The 16,349-nt window shown below is 40.0% G+C and overlaps 1 protein-coding gene across 1 annotated transcript in view; it reads left to right on the forward strand.

The window, feature by feature from the left end:
* Positions 1-16,349, forward strand: part of FTO (FTO alpha-ketoglutarate dependent dioxygenase) — a 456,284-nt gene that overhangs the window by 262,479 nt on the left and 177,456 nt on the right. The gene's annotated exons all lie outside the window — the stretch shown is intronic.

Here is a 16,349-nt window from a genome sequence, read left to right on the forward strand (position 1 = left end):
GATGGTAATTTCATTTAGAGTTTTAGTAGTCACATTGTCAATAGCACGAACTGCTTCATTATAGTGAGACATAGCCTTGACCTCAGGAATCTTTAGAATAATAAGGTTGTTAAAGGTAGGTGGGTTTTTGTGGCGATATTTGTTAATTATATCTTTGTTCTTACATGGCTACTTTTTAGTTTTCATTGTCTCAAATTGAAAATGATAATAGTGTTTAGCACAGATCAGGTTACATGATAGCATTAACGTTATGATAGACACTGAACAAGACATTCTAGTAGAGCCTGTTTCATAAACATAAAGTCAAACTCAAAATGTGCAGTACTTGGTGTATATTCTTTTTTTTTTTTTTTTTAAGGAGAGAGAGTCTTGCTATAAGGCATGTGCACTTGCCAGAGAGACAGAGAGATAGAAAGCGAGAAATCACCCCCCAGGGGGATGGCCATGCTGCAGTGCTCCTCCATTCTCCTTTTGGGATTTTGAGCAACACACATATGCATCTAGCGTGAGTTTTAAGCCCCCAGGTCCAGAACTTGAACTGTAGTCAGCTACATGGGAGTCCAGTGACATAACCATTACACTATCTGCTGGTCCCTAAACAGTTGCTTTCTGTAATGCTCTTGATTATCCTCTACCTTGTGTATGTAGTTTATTTCCCTTTCTAGATGATGGTAAGCTTATAAGTGTACAGGTATTGTGAGCTAGATGTTTGCCAAAGATCCAAATGTAGCAAAAATCCAACTATCATTGATAGATTTATCACATGGTAATTTGCTTTCAGAAAATTCTGTTCCATGTATTCACTATAAAATGTGTCAGGCCTGGAGTTAGGATATCTGACTTCTAGTCTTAGCTCAACTCCTTTACTCATTTTTGTATCAAATGAGTTTTTTAATTTAGATGAGCCTCAGTTTCCTTATCTGTATTAATGGGCTTGGTAATAGTTGCTGTACCTAACTCACAACATTTTTTTTTGGGGGGGAGGGTTTACTATAGGGCATGTGCGCTCACCAGAAAGACAGAGACAGAAAGATAGAAAGAGAGCAATCACCCCCCAGGGTGAATGGCCACACCACAGTCCCTTCCTTTTCCTCTCGGGATCTTGGGCACACATGCGCATGCCGTGCCTGGTGACTCAAAACACTTTTATGGGGATCAAATGAAATAATGTTCATGCAAGCACTTCACAATGCATAAGCTGGTTTACACATATTTTAGCATAGGAGTCTGATACTTGGGTTAGATTTGGCACTATTGCTCACTTACTGCATCAAATTTTGTAAATTGGGGCCAGCAGGTAGCACGGTGGTTAAGATGTTGGACTTCCACATGGCTGACTGTGGTTCGAGTCCCAGACCCAGTAGCTTGAAAATCATACTGGGCATGTTTGCCCAAAATCCCAAGAAAAGAATGGAGGAGAAGGGATTGCATGTGGCCATCTCCACCCCTGGGATGGAGGTGATTTCTCACTTTCCCTCTCTCTGTCTCTCTCTGGTGAGCACACACACCTGCCCTATGGCAAAAACCTAACAAAAATAACCAAAAAAAAAAAAAAAGAAAATTACTTAATCTAAGTTTATTTCCTTTTTTTTTTTTTTTTAACCGTATAATGGGAATAATACCTTTATCTTACAGACTTACTGTTAGTATGCCATGATATGATGCATAGGAGCAGCATCTGGTATGCAGGGAGTGCTTAGTAATGACAGCCGCTATTTTATCAGCGGCATTATCACCCAGAAAACACTCAGATTAAGAAATATCACCTTATCTGAACTAGATGTGCTGTTAACATTGAATGGGTAGGGGTGAGGGAGAGGAGTAAAAAAAGGCTTCTCATTCAAACAATGAGATTGAATTTAGTAGGTTTATGTGGCTCTAAGTGGCCAGTACTCTAGATTCATTCAAAGTCTTAGTAGCAGAATTCTAGGGTGGGAAAGAGAAGCCAACAGCCATGTGTCAGGCTTTATTCTGTGTTTAATGTGTAAAAAAAAATAATAAAATAAATAAAAGAAAAGAAAAAAAGAAAAAGAATCGTGCCAGTCCTCTGCAATGTTATAAATATCCTCTACAGAAGAAGAAACTGAGGTTCAAAGAAGATAAGTAACCACCCATGGACGACGTAGTCACTAAGGAGTTGGTCTCCAGAGCCTTTGCCCTCCTCCTCAAGCTGAGGTTTACAAGGGTGAAAGAGACCTCCTGCCAACCATCACTTTTAATTCATCGCAGCTGAGGGCTGAGAAACTCACCTACTAGCTTTGCTTAAATTTGAGTTCTGTACCATGCAGATCCCAGCTTGGATACAGTGACATTTAAAGTTCAGAGCGATTTGTGTGTGTGTGTGTCATTTCCTTCAGTCTTTTGTTTCTAGATAGATGTTCTTCCCATGCTCCAATCCTGCTGGGTGTTCCAATTCAAATGTCTAGAACTGAACTCTTCCTCTGAGGCTTTGTAGAATGATTTACTCTTTCTGTGCCTCAGTTTTCTCATCTTGAAAACACCGATGCCAGGGCTGGCAGGTGGTATGGTGGTTGGGGCGCTGGACTCCCACATGGCCGACTACATTTCAAGTCCCAGACTTGGTGGCTTGCTTCCTTACTCCACCCCCCCAACCCCCATTCCCTTCCCATCTCTCTCTGGTCAATTAAAAAAATAATAATAATAAATAAAATTAAACAAATGATTCTTTTAAAAAAGAAGAAAAAGAAAACACTAATGCCTTTTATATGGCAATTGCTGGATTAAATGAGATAATGTTGAAATGCTTGTTTGCATGGCAGGCAGTAAGCACTAAATAAATGTCGGCTCTCGTCCCATTGCCGCTTTGGGGAGACCAGTTCTCTAGACCTGGGGGGCAGTTGGAAGGCCTCAGTAGGGCTTTCTGGCTTCACTCTCCTGAGCAGGGCTTTGGTTTGGATGTTACTGAAAGAGGGGTGGGGAGAAGGGGGGGCGTGGACAGATATGTACAAAAGAGTGAATTATAACAAAGAACCTTTTCTGCTTCAGTTCTTGTGTAGAAAACATATGTTCAGTGATGCAGGCAGCAGTTGGGTTAAAGACACACTGTAGGGCTGCAGACAAAAGGCCCGGGCTCTTCCTGCATTCACAATGTTTCCAAACATATTCACTTGTCTCACTTGTTAGGGACTGAGCTGTCAGCTGAATCCTCTTGCAAGTGTGATTTCTTTTTCCCCATTCCCTTTCAAAGGCCTTCCCCCCCCACCTTCCCCTTTCTCCCAATGTTTTACACTTCATATAATCCAGTGTGCACGACAGACCACTTCAGCCTTTGTGCTACTGGTGTTTTGAGGGAAGGAGGGAGCTGATCTAATGGAGATCTTGGGTAACTTTTCACTTGCCCAAGGATCGGAAGGTGCTAAGCCACTTTCAGGCCAAACATAATCGGTGGCTCAATTATTTAGTGGTTGGTGTAGCTGGCCATTATTCACCTCCAATTAGCAGTTAGGCCAACAAACAGATTAGTGCAGTGAGATTCTTCCCAGTGGTGGCTGGGAATTAGGAGCATGTGTGTGTTGTGATGGGGCTGGGAGAGTTATTTGTGGAGTGAATAGTTTGAGATGACGAAGATAAGGTGAGGCACTGCTACAATAATTAGAGGGAAGTCAGCTGTCTTTTTAGTATTCATTATGTGAAATATGTAAGGTACATCTCTACTTGGTTCTAGATCCATGTAGTAGCTGGACAGCATGGCTGCAATATAAACATCATCATCATTATTATTATGGAAGGTTTTGCATCTTTGGTGGGTTTATTCCCATGGATGAGATTTTAGAAATGCTTGTTTAAAGAAGCGATTTTATGTATATTCATTTTTATCATGTGTGTACATGTATATATAATATGGAAGTATTAGGCATAATAGTTTTATTTATAATCTGTTACTGCTACTATCACAGTAGCAGTGAGACAGAGGTTTTTATTTTTGTTTTGTTGTTGTTGTTGTTTATTTTTATTTTGGGAGGGATAGGTTTGTGCTATAGGGTACATTAGCTCGCCAGAAAGACAGAGAGAGATAGAGAGACAGAAAGCGAGAAATCCCCCCCCCCCCCAAGGAGGATGGCCACGCTGCAATCCCTTCTCTGCCATTCTCCTCTCAGTATCTTGGGCACACATGCACATGTGCCTGGCTGAGTTTAAGCTATCAGATCCAGGATTTGAACCACGTCGACTACATGGGAGTCCAGCGACATAGCCATTATGCCAACTGCTGGTCCCTGTTTTTTCTTTTCTTTCTTTCTTTTCTTTTCTTTTTTTTTTTAAGAGAGAGTTTTTTGCTATAGAGCACATGCACTTGCCACAGAGACAGAAATAGAGAGACAGAAGGCGAGAAATCACCCCCTGGGGGAATGGCCACACCACAGTCTGTTCTCCTCCATGCTCCTCTTGGGATCTTGGGCACACATGCACGTGTTCCTGGCGTGAGTTTTAAGCCACCAGATCTAGGATTCAAACCAGGGTCAACTACGTAGGCGTCCAGGAATGCAACCATTATGCCATCTGCTGTTTCCAGTGAGCTAGAGATTTAAAGAATTAGCATGCTTGTGCTTCTGACACTGATGTGTATTACTCGAGTGTTTCACCCTCCTGAAAGGGATGGACGAAGATATGCAAAATGGGAATTACATTGTTATCATACTTAATAGAGCATGCCATAATAATAATGCAAACTAAGAACAGTTTTATAGGCAAGGGTCAATGAAAACACTTTCTTGCTCTTCCTTTCTCTGTCATTTTGGTGTGTGTGGTCCACTCAGTTCTTTGCCATGTCATCTCACAAGGCTTTCAGAATCAAGCAGTTTCTGGCCAAAAATCATTCTATTCCCCAGTGGATTAGAATGAAAACTGGTAATAAAATCAGTTACAACTCCAAGAGGAAACCCTGGGGAAGAACCAAGCTGGGTTATGAGGAACTGGACGGGATATGGGCCACATATTTATGCTGTACCGAGGTCACTCTGGTCTTCCCATATCAAGCTGAAAATGGTCACTACTGCCTGGACACTTGGGGGTGTCTTACTGGGGAAAAAAAAATGATGCTTCACTTTGTTTCTAAGTTTTGCATTAGTAGGTTGGTTCAGTAATAAATATGTGAGACCTTTTGTTTGAAAAAACAAAACAAAACAAAACAAAACACTTTCTTGTCTTTGTAGAAGTCTTGGGTTTTATCTCTATTGCAATATTATGAGTCCGTTTCAGTGTAGTTTTTTCTTTTTTCTTCTAAGAGACTTGCTCATACTATCTGTGTTTCATGAACTTGTTTATTAAGTTGGGCATCTTGGAAAGTACCAGTGTAGTGAGGAAGGTGAAGCAACAGGGCGGCAGAGAGTCTCCCATTGGTTTGGACCTCTAAATGGTTTGATAGCCCAGTTCGGCGATGGAGGCAACTACAGTTCATCTAATGGGTAGGCAATCACATGGATCTTCTCATATATGGTGTCTCTTACGATAAGAAAAATTTCAACACCTAGGAATAGAAGATTGTATAAACATTTTCTAATGGAAAGTGCCGACAAAGTCATCCCTACCAACATGTGTCAGAACTAACAAAGGAAATTACTGATGGTATTATAATTTTTAGTGCTGTCATTTGCCAGATCCTTGAGAGGAAAACATGGTAGAAATGTATATATATTTTCCTCAGACTGAAAATAACAGTCTGCAAAGATTTTAGTAGAGGATAAAGCGAATAGACTGCAAGTTGGGGTAGAATTGCACCTTAAGTAACATGTCCTCTTCTGCCTGGAGTAGAATGTCACCCAGGGCCAACAGTAGAACAACTGGAAAATAAATTGATATTCTTTCCCACTTTGGGTGGATACATTTCAGAGTGATGGAGAGAAGGCGAAGTTAGTAATAAGCATGTGAAGCTGTCCCCTCCAGTGTATAAGTTTTGTTTCATCTTGTTTTTAAAGAAAGCTAATAATGCTTTTTGGAAGCTAGAATAGTGCCTGGGCTTTCTTGGTAAAAAATAATTATACTGTTTTTTTTCTCCTCTCTACGAAATCACCTTTATTATATAGACGGTATGTAATAGTGATGAAGAGTAGACTCTACTAAAACAAACAAATCTACTAGGTTCCTTGGAAAACGGAGGGGAAAAAAAAGAACAATGATTTTGTAAACTCCGTAAGGGTCAAAAAAAGGCTTTCAGTAAGTATGCAGAGACTAGAAATCAAATCCCATTTCCTATCATAAGAAGCCCGTTGTTTTAGCCACAGTAGTTAATGTACTGTATGTGAAAGATTTAAGACTAGTTGGAAAGCTTTGCTTCTGTTTTATTAGGCTGCTATTGAAAAGCCAACAGCATAACTTCGACTAGGTGCTTTGAGATTTCTTAATGGGCTGTCAGGGGCAAGACACCAGGGCCGTGCTATACTAGCTCTTTCCTGTACATTAAAACAACAGGGGCCAAGCGATCACATACAGAAGTATGAATTACTTGATGCTTTCTCTGTTCCATATGGCCAGCCATGTCTTTGGCAATTAATCATGTACAAAATCAGTCGAGTGCTCTCTGCAGCACTGGAGTCAACATTTAGTTGTACCTGTGCCAGTGGGGGCAGTGAGGGTGCAAGCGTAAAATAGCAGGATGAGGGGCTGCTGGCGCCAAGGCCCAAGCAGCTGGCTTCTATAAACAACACTTTTTTTTCCTCCTTCACCTTTTTTTTTTTTTTTTTTTCCCCTTTCCTCAGCAAACGTATGGGCTGTTTTTCACCATCATCTGAAACACCAAAGTTGCCAACTAGATCTCTGAGGTCTAGCTTTCATCTACTGCCCCAGCATCCCAGGTTAAATGTATGAGGCAGGCCATCTTTTCCTCCAGCAGCTGGAACATTCCAGTGGTCATTCACACCACTGTCCCCAAGAGTTCATGCAGTGCCAGGAGGACTGCTGTGTCTCTATGGCTTTTAGTGAATCAGATGAAGTATAATGGTTTTTTTCTACACACAGGGGGAGAAAAGTGAGAGAGACTCTGTAAGTACTTTAGGAAAAACTATTAATTATGCAAAGTCATGGCTACAGTATTTTTGGATTTTGGACTCAAGCAGAATCCACATTTTTTTCTTCTGTGATTTGTTTTTTTCCCCTCCCAAATTTCTACACCTGATGCTGCTGCCGATAATAGTAACAGGTTTTAACATTTACCAAGCATCTGTACATGCTAAGCATTGGGTTAAACACTTTATGTAGATTATTTATATATTTCAAAAAGTTAGAAGAGAGAATTTTGAATGTCCTTATCACAAAGAAATGATAGATAATTGAAGAGATGATGTGCAAATTAGCCTGATTTGATCATTCCCCAACATACACATGTATTAAAACATCACACCGAATACCATAAATATATACAAGTTTCATTTGTCAATTAAAAATAAAACAAAATTTAATATCTTTTTTTTTTTTTTGGAGAGATTTTCACTGTAGGGCGCGTGCGCTCGCCAGACAGACAGAGAGAGACATAGAGACAGAAAGCGAGAAATCACCCCCCAGGGGGGATGGTCACGCTGCAATCCCTTCTCCTCCATTCTCCGCTCGGGATATTCGGCACGCACGCGCACGCGCCCGGCGTGAGTTTTAAGCCACCGGGTCCGGGACACGAACCACGGTCGACTACGTGGGAGTCCAGCGACATAGCCATTACGCTAACTGCTGGTTCCCAAAATTTAATATCTTAATAAGCGTTTTCAAGCTAGGTGCTAGTATTTCCTTGTGAGTTAACTGATCAAAGAGTCTCACTGAATTCTTTCCCCACAGACAATACGCAATGACTTTCAGCATCCTTATTAGCCTGATAGCATGTGACGTAAAAATGCTAAAATGTGTCTTACTGGGTTCGTTTTTGAGAATTCACTTGGTGAACTCTGCTGAGATGTTCATTCAAATAAAGCGGGTCTTTGAGATGAACTGAACCAAGTGTGTCTTTAGGTGGGAATAAAAGGCTGCTTTGTTGGCAGCCTCTTGGAGAGTTTTGCTTTGTGCCTTCCTTTTAAGAGAGTAGTGCTTATCTCCGTTTTTGGTGAGTAGAACATGAAGGGTCGGGGAGGGAGGGCCGAGATGAGGACAGCAGCCTGAAGTAGTCCAGTAGACGGACGTGGCACCCAGTGTGACTTGCTGTTATCTCTTACCCGAGGTCATCCAGGATGTGTTTTCTCAAATTCAGGAAACAGGGGAAAGAAAGTTTTAACATTGTGTAAATATTGGCACCCCCCAAAACCTCCTGCTCCCAGAGAGAGAGATAAGGTAGGCAAAAGAGCTGGGAGAAATGTTTATTTGTCCTGCTGGGCTGTGGATCCAAGCGTGCTGGAAATCTTTGGTGGTGCCCAGTCCAGTTTAGTAAATGTGAAGGCATCACTCAGCATTGAGCTACAGAGGCCTCACAAAAGAGCCATCTTAAACTGACAATCAGTAAATGAAGGAAGACCTGAGATCGACCTTTCTTTGATGGGACTAAGGCTATCTCAGTGGGTTCTGTGCCTTTCTTCTTCTTCTTCTTCTTTTTTTTTTTTTTTTGCTTTAAAAAAGGGGGGTGAAGAAAGAGAGGAAAAAAAGGGGGAAAAAAGTATTCCTGGACTTTTGAAGAGGGCAGCTCTGGTTGGGTTTTTGACAGCCCGTGGCAATGTTGATGTGAGGAAATAGCTTTCCCAGCTGATAACATCTTAAACCAAGTTTCTTCACAAGTTGAACCTTTAGCCCTCATTATCAGGCAGAGCATATCTTTGTAATTTGTGTGAACTGAGGGGAAATACAGCCTTAACATGAGACAGCTATGTATATAAAAAAGTGTTAGGAGTGGCATTTTTCCCATAATGACGGTATTACTTACTTTGGTGGTGGGGAGGGTGGGAAGATGGCAAGATGGGAAAGGTATGCAGTTCTGGGATCCTGGTGTTGATAGGCATTTGGAAATCATAGGAAAAGCACTAGACTTTTTTTTTTTTTTTTGAATCAAGCAGAAGGATTACCATTCATATTTATAGAATGCCATCTTATTTCTCTGCATTTCCTTAGACCAAGTTCTCTGATTTGTGAGGAGGAGAGATTAAACTTGAGTTTTGGAGTTATGGGCCTATCAGTTACATCATATCAGAGAGGAGCCGAAAGAGTTAAAGAATCATAGAATTTTGAATAGAGAGTAAATGCCATAATTCTCTTTTTAAATCTGAGAGTGATTCGTCTCCAAAAATGCAACGAGTTCTGAATATCGCCTGTTTGTCTACATGTGCCCTGGAATTAGGGAATACAGAAAATCACTGAATATGGCAATATATCCAACAAGAATTGGGTGAATTGCTCAATACCAATTGAGTAATTTCAGAATTGGGAGACACTTTCCAAGAAAGAAATGAAACTTAAGACTAAAATTCAAAACTCCTTAGAGTTTTGGTTTTTCTTTACCCATTCTCATTCTTTCTCCCTCTGCCTCCCCTCCCCTTCATCTCTCTCACCTCCCCACACTCTGGTTATTGATTTTTTGCTTTGGTTTTATGCATAAAGTTTTGAGCCAGCAGAAACTAAAGACACTAGGAAATTCTCGGGAGTCCTTAGTATGCTGTGAATTGCCAGTGTCCAAAGTAGTTTTCTTGACTGAAATGGAGAAAGTGAGACTTCTTTCTTTGGCATGTTAGAAGGGTTTAGGTAGATTAAGTGTGGTCATAGTATAGTGAAACTATGTATTTTTAGATACATCCATCCAAATGTGTATTGCCCTTCCAGGTAGTCACCTAGTGAGAGCATATGCCTTTCTTTCTTGATTGATCCTACTGTTTAAATTGTTTTAACAACTTCTTTCTTTGAATTTTCTTCAGGAATAGTTTGAATCATGCTTGGGGTTGGGTTTTATTTTTAGAATAAAGCCTGATTTTACATAACCTCTCAAGCTTGTTTCACATTATTTTGGACCCTAAACAGTACTCTGTGCCTTGATCATCACCTTGTTCACCAGACCTGCATGTCATTTGGCTTAAGGTATTCAATAGCATCTATCAGAACTTTCTTTCACTGTACAGTGCCATGCTAGGGACCTTGGAGGATACTAAGAAATGGATTTTGAGAGGCCAGCAGGTGGCGTGATGGTGAAGGAACTGAAATCTCACATGGCTGACCATGGTTTGTGTCCTGGATCTGATCACTTGCTTTCTGTCCTTCCCTCTCGCTCTCTCTCTCTGTGTCTCTCCCTGGTAAAGCACACATTCCCTACAGAAAAATTAAATAATAATAATAAATAAAATAAAAATAAATAGATATTATTGCTATCTATTCTAATAAATAGAAGAGAGAATTTTGAAGAGAGAGTACATTCTATAATTCTCCTTTTAAATCTGAGAGCGATTCCTCTCTGAAAACCTTACATGCACTAAATTCTGTATATCATCTTTTTGTCTACATGTGCTTTCTTTATGATCTCCTGGAATTAGGGAATACATAAAATCACTGAATATAACAATATATCCAACACCTTGGAGGAGGAAACATTTAAATTAATAAGTAAGTGCAGTGGAGTGTGACATGGTTTGAACTATCCAGAGGTGGTGTGTAAGAAGAGGCGATCACTCTAAGACATGGTTCATAGAAGGTTTCACAGAGGAGGTATTATTTAGATATTTCTTGAAGAATAAGTAGTTATTGTCAAGTTATACAATAAAGTTGTAAGGTAATGTGTAGTATAGAATAGCCACGTGTTTTCAGTTACAGTTAGTTTTGTATGCATTACAAGATGTCAGATAGATATATATGTGTGTGTGTGTGTGTCCCTAAAATACCTATAACTAATGCATACTTAACTACCTCAGAGTACTTCTGATGGAGTTTTAGAGGCTCCTTGTCTTCTTGTTGATCCTGAGATACTTCTTGAAAGTACCAGGGCTTCATGAACAACAGCTTAAAAACCAGTGTTGTAAGTAATGCTGAATTTTTAAGAGAATAACATGTTCATTCAGACTTTTACTTTGAGAAGGTCACTCTTAAGACTGGAAAATTTATAAAAGTAGTGTGATGGACAGATAGAGAATATTTTAGAGGCAATTGTATGGTTCAGATGAGAGATGGACCTGAACTAAGCATGTAGCACTGGGGAATAGATAAGTATGAGTCATATTCAAGAGAGAGAAATGCCAGGATTTAGGGACTGCTGGAAAGGGAAAAGGAGGAAACTAGGATAGTTCTTAGGGTTCTAGTTTGGGTTATTACATCGACAGTGGTGCCATTTGCCACTCTTTGGAAATACAAGAGAAGAACTAAATGAATGAAGAGGAAAGATTAGAGAACAGAAGTAATCCGTTCAAATATGGACTAGTTAAGGTTGAGATGCCATGTTTGAGCAGCATGTTTAGGGAGAGAAAGCCAACCATTAGTTACGTGGGACTCAGTGGAGAGGTCTTCTTAAGCGTTGAGGTATAGATGTCGTTAATCTCTAGAGGACCTTTGTAGTTACTGGAGAGAGAGAGATCACTCACCAAGAAAGCAAGCAGAAGAGATGGGAAGAGAATGAAGAGAATGTATAACCTTGGGATAATAGACAAGAGCCAGAATGAGGAATCCACTCAGGGAATCTAAGGAGAACAGGCTAAGTGTTGTTAGCTAAAATGTGTTTAAAAACCACTGTGATGGGGCAGTGTGTCCAGATGTGGAATGTGGATCATGGGCATAAACCAGAGTGGTGCCAGATGGCTCTTGGGGCCTCTCTACAGTGAGAACCACATTGTGAGAAAGTGATTACTACTCAAATTCTTTTTAATCAGATAATCCATGTGATTATGTCAAGGAAGTCATCACATATAAATCTATACATCTTCAACATTCTCTAACACTTGTTCAGATTTTCTTTTACAAAGAAGGAGGATGCTCTAGTCTCAGAGCCTTCAACAAACAATATGTATCTATCTAGAGTGAAATAGAAATATAGGGGTTTTTCTGTTTTTTGTTTTTTTGGTTTTTTTGTTTCTTTTTTCTTGAAAGATTTTTGCTATAGGGCATATGTGCATATGTGCTCACCAGAGAGACAGAGCAAGATGGAGAGAGAAAAAGTGAGAAATCACCTCCCAGGGAGCTGGCTACACCACCATCCCTTTTCCTCCATTATTCTCCTCTCAGGATTTGAGCATGCTGGCATACATACCCAGTGTGAGTTTCAAGCTGCTGGGTCTGGGATTTGAACCACAGCTGGCCATGTAGGAGTCAGTGCCTTAATCACTGTACTACCTGCTGACCCTTAGATATTTCTGTTATAGGATACTTGTTGGAGAGACAGAGACAGAAAGCAAAAAATCACCCCTCAGGGAAGATGGCCACGCCACAGTCCCTTCTCCTCCCTTTTCCTCTTGGGAGCTTGGACACACACACACACACACACACACACACACACACACACATACACACACATACACACACACATGGGCCTGGTGTCAGTTTTAAGCCACTGGGTCTGGGACTCGAACTGTGGTTAACTGTGTGGGAGTCCAGTAATGTAACCATCATGTCATCTGCTGGTCTCAATATATTTACTTTTCTGATTATCTTCTCATTAGTAAGACAGGTGCTGCTGGTTTCCCTTTTTCAAATTTTAAATTTTTTTGGAGAGATTTTTGCTATAGGGAATGCATGTGTGCTCTTCAGAGAGACACGAGATGGAAAGTGAGAAATCACTTCCTAGGGTGGATGTCCACACTGCAATCCCTTCTCCTCCATTCTCCTCTCAGGATTTTGGGCATGCGTGCACATGCTCTGGGCATAAGTTTTAAGTTGCTGGGTCCAGGATTCAAACCATGGTCAACTATGTGAGAGTCCAGCAATGTTACCATTATGCCATCTTCTGGTCCCTGGTTTTTCCTTTTTAAAATGAATTCATATTTTAAAAAGTGCACAAATTTGAAGAAAAATATAAAATATCATATAGCTTAAATTAATATGGTAAGAATTATAAGGAGGCGATACTTGGGAAACTCTTAACTAGGGGATCTGCTTATTTAAAGAGACCTTGAAGTGAATCCTTACGTGACATGAGGCACAAAACTTGGAGAAGCACAGAATTGTCTCTCAGTTTATCTGGTGTTTGAATTATTGTTTAAGTAATATGAATTTCTTAAAAGAAGGCAGTCTTCCGTTGCATTTAATTTTTGCAATACTTATTTTTCAAGTTTCTTCTTGATTTACTGATTTGACAAATAATTATTAAAAGATATTAGGTGGGTTATGGAGATACAGTGGTGAACTAAACAGCATTCTCTGCATTTGTGACACTTTCTTAAATTTTTTCTCCCTCCTTTTTAGAAGGGTACATGAGAAACAGGGTCTCTGTGACCCCCTCCCCGCCCCTCCTGCATAAAACAAAATGATGTTAAAGGCAAGGCAGAGCTAAATGCCTTTAAAAAAATTATTTTAATAGGCCACCTTGGTAGTGTAGTGGTAATGCTCTGCTCAAGCCATACTGAATCCATATGGAAGATCATGGACTTGGTTCCCTGGTCGACCAGTAGATGCTGAGCATATGGGCCTATGATCCTGGTTGGCTACAAAGGCAGTGGTGGGAGAGTTCCCAGCATGAGGATACTTCTTTCAGTCTTCCTCTTTCTTTTTTTCTCTCTCTTCAAAGAAAGAAGTAAACTTAAAAAAAATCTTTTTAACAGATTCAGAAGGGTAAATATTTTATTTTCATCATTCTTTTAGAGCCATCTGGATGTGTACTTTATCTTCTATTTGACATATTTTGCATAAGTAATATGTGCCCATAGACACAGTGATAAAATACATGGCGTTTTATGTTTCTTGCAACTTTTAAGTCCATGAGGTAGGGTGTCACGGACAGGGAACAGGATACCCATTCATGCCCAGCTCTCTCTGAAAGTAGACATCATTTAGATAAGAGAGCACAAATCAACAGCATATTGAATTCTGTTCAACCTGTTGGTGTTTTTTGTTTGGCCGACAAGGTACTTAATTTTTTTTTTAAATGAGTTTCTAATATGTATAAAGTCAGGAGCTTTCACATTAAAAAATAAAACAAAACCCCCCATTTTTTTTTTTGGTGTTCATTTTGAAAATTTGTGGATCTAGCCCCACTGAGCCAGTTTTTCTGAATGGCAGAGTTGGCCACAGCTGAATAGTGGCTGCATTTTTAGACAGAGCATGTGCTGTCTTTGAGCAGCCTCTGCTTAACTCATTCAGATTATCCTCCTGGCCTTAGCACATATTTGAATTTGTAGCCCCTGGATCCTGGATTTCATGCACTGGAATTTACCTGTGGAATTTACCTGTGAAATACCTGTGGAATTTCAGCATTCCTCCTTGTTCTGGAGGGCAGAAAATATTGTTTTTATGAAAGCTGTTTGAATATTCAACTGAGTATATCTATCTCCCAATAAAACAGGTGTAATACTGAACATAGGCGACAGAGACTAGAGTTCCTTTTCCTAGTGAATGCTAGTCTGATTATCTCAGATCCTTCACGATGGAGATACTGTTAAGTTGTCAGAAAGGTCATGACGTATTTTTCTGTTTTTCTATGCATAAAAGCATCATGACTTTCCTGACAACTCAGTACTTTCTATCGCGCCTTATTTGTTTGTATCACTGAGCATTTTCGGTAATAAGTACCAGAACAGGTTCTGATGAATTTAAACAAAATGGGATTTTATTGGAACAATATTGGAGAGCCAGCCCCATATCACATTGGTTAAGCACTGTGTAGAGAGAGCCATATCCCACAGTGACAACCGGGGTTTGAATCCCAGCCCTAGCTGCTTAAAAAATACGCTGAATATGTGCTCACATGCCCAAGATCCTGACAGGATGGAGAAATGGAAGAAAAGCAGATTGTGGCATGACCAGATCCCACTGCGAGATGTTCTCTCTTTATCTGTCTCTGGTCCACAAACATAAGCCCTCTGGCCAAGAAAAAGAAAGGAAATGAAAGGATACTGATAACTCAAACTATCAAAAAGAGAATGATCTGGACTCAGAAAATTCAGGAAATCAGGGTCACTCTGAGGACCATGGGTGATTGATACTAAGGAAATTGATAAATTGCCTCTACATTTTCCCACTTTCTTTGTCTTTTTTTTGTTGTTTGTTTGTTTTTAGAGAGATTTTTGCCTTAGGGTACATGTGCTCACTTAAGAGACAGAGAGATAAAAAGAGACAGAAAGTGAGAAATCACCCTCCCCCCCCCCCCCAGAGGTGATACATCAGTCCCTTCTCCTCCATTTTCCTCTCAGAATTTTGAGCATGTACACACTTATGCCTGGCATGAGTTTTAAGCTCCTGGGTCTGGGACTCGAACCGCGGTCAACTCCATGGGAGTCCAGCAACATAACCAATATGCCATTAACTGGTCCACATCATTCCTCTTAGGGACCTAAAGTTATGGAAAAGAGAATCCCATTGGCCTTATTCATTTCCTTGTTAGGAGATGTCAAGACATCTTGGTTGACATTCCCTCCAGACAACATACAATAGAAGAAAAGACTTTCACAAGTGATCTGGTCGCTGCTGCCAAGCAAATGCAAACTGGATAGGGATGTAGGCTACAGAAACAAGTGTTCATTGCACCTCTTTTGAAGTTGTTGTGAAAGTATTAAATATGCACTGTAAAATGCTATTGAGAAGTGAAGAAATAGTTCAGATTACATGAGAGCCATATTATGAGTGTGCTCTGTAAGTAAACAAATGTATTGGCATCCATTTGAAAAGAAATATATTGAGTGATTAGAACACAGAAGTGACAAGTTCATTCTTTTTAGCAATTGCCTTGGTTAAAAAGTCTCCAGAGAAGTTGTACTAACTTTTAAAAAGGTTTTAATGATTTCTTTTACAAAGAGAATAAGACAAGCTCCTTCAACAAGATTTCATGCCTTAGTCTTACCTCATCCCCAAACCTTATCAGCCAGTTAGGATCACGAATGCATGCCTGGCATGTATAGCCTGCCAGGGAATCGAACCCATGATCTTCCATGCGGATCAAGCTGTACTTGAACAGCCTGTTACCACTCTGCCCATTGAGAAGGCCCAGAAGCCACAGTTGACTTTAAATTCAAAATATTTATAAAATCTAAAGATGTTCATTAAGATATAATGGTCTTTCTGATTTTTTGTGCTCTCATTTATTTCTTTGCAATTTCGTGATTTGCAACTAGCAAGGAAAATAAGTGACTCTCTCCCCTCAGAAATAAATAAATTAAAAAGAGAAGTGCTGGCATGGGTAGAAATTGAAAGTAATGATTCAAATAAGAGAGGCAGTGCAGAAAGCCTCAGCTGGGCGACAGGAAACTGAGAGAGCGAAAGTCAGAGACTGCTCTATTTTAAAAAGGCAAAACAAACAACTCACAGTGAAG

The sequence above is a fragment of the Tupaia chinensis genome, unplaced genomic scaffold (assembly GCF_000334495.1).
Source record: "Tupaia chinensis unplaced genomic scaffold, TupChi_1.0 Scaffold000235_1, whole genome shotgun sequence".
Classification (NCBI taxonomy): domain Eukaryota; kingdom Metazoa; phylum Chordata; class Mammalia; order Scandentia; family Tupaiidae; genus Tupaia; species Tupaia belangeri.